Here is a 459-nt window from a genome sequence, read left to right as displayed (position 1 = left end):
GGAGGAGGCAGAAGCTGGCTAGTGTTAGCAGCCCCAGCCCTGCGCCAACCTGCCCCACAACCTGTAGGACAGGCCAGGCCGGCAGAGGGGTGGCCAGGGTGTGGCCCGAGGGGACGGCGCTCTGAGCTGCAGCTGCTGGGAGGGAAGTCCCTGTCCTGCGAGCTCCACACTGAGCCCCGATAAGCCATCCCTCACCATCACCAGCCCCCCTCCCTCCCCACATCTGTCCCTGCCTCCTCCTGCCACGTAAACTTACACACGCACGCCACATCCCATGGTAACACTACTGGCCCCACAGGTCAGCCCATCTCCAAAGAGGAGACTCAGTTCCACCCTTTTATTGACTTCAGGGTTTGAAACTTGGCCATATGACTAGACACAGTGAAGGGAGGCAGGGGAGGTCACGGATGGAGTGTCCCACAGAGGATCACTCATGGGCGGCTGGAGCACACCCTCCCT

The sequence above is a fragment of the Ailuropoda melanoleuca genome, chromosome 8, assembly GCF_002007445.2.
Source record: "Ailuropoda melanoleuca isolate Jingjing chromosome 8, ASM200744v2, whole genome shotgun sequence".
NCBI lineage: Eukaryota > Metazoa > Chordata > Mammalia > Carnivora > Ursidae > Ailuropoda > Ailuropoda melanoleuca.
Note: the sequence above shows the minus strand (reverse complement) of the source record.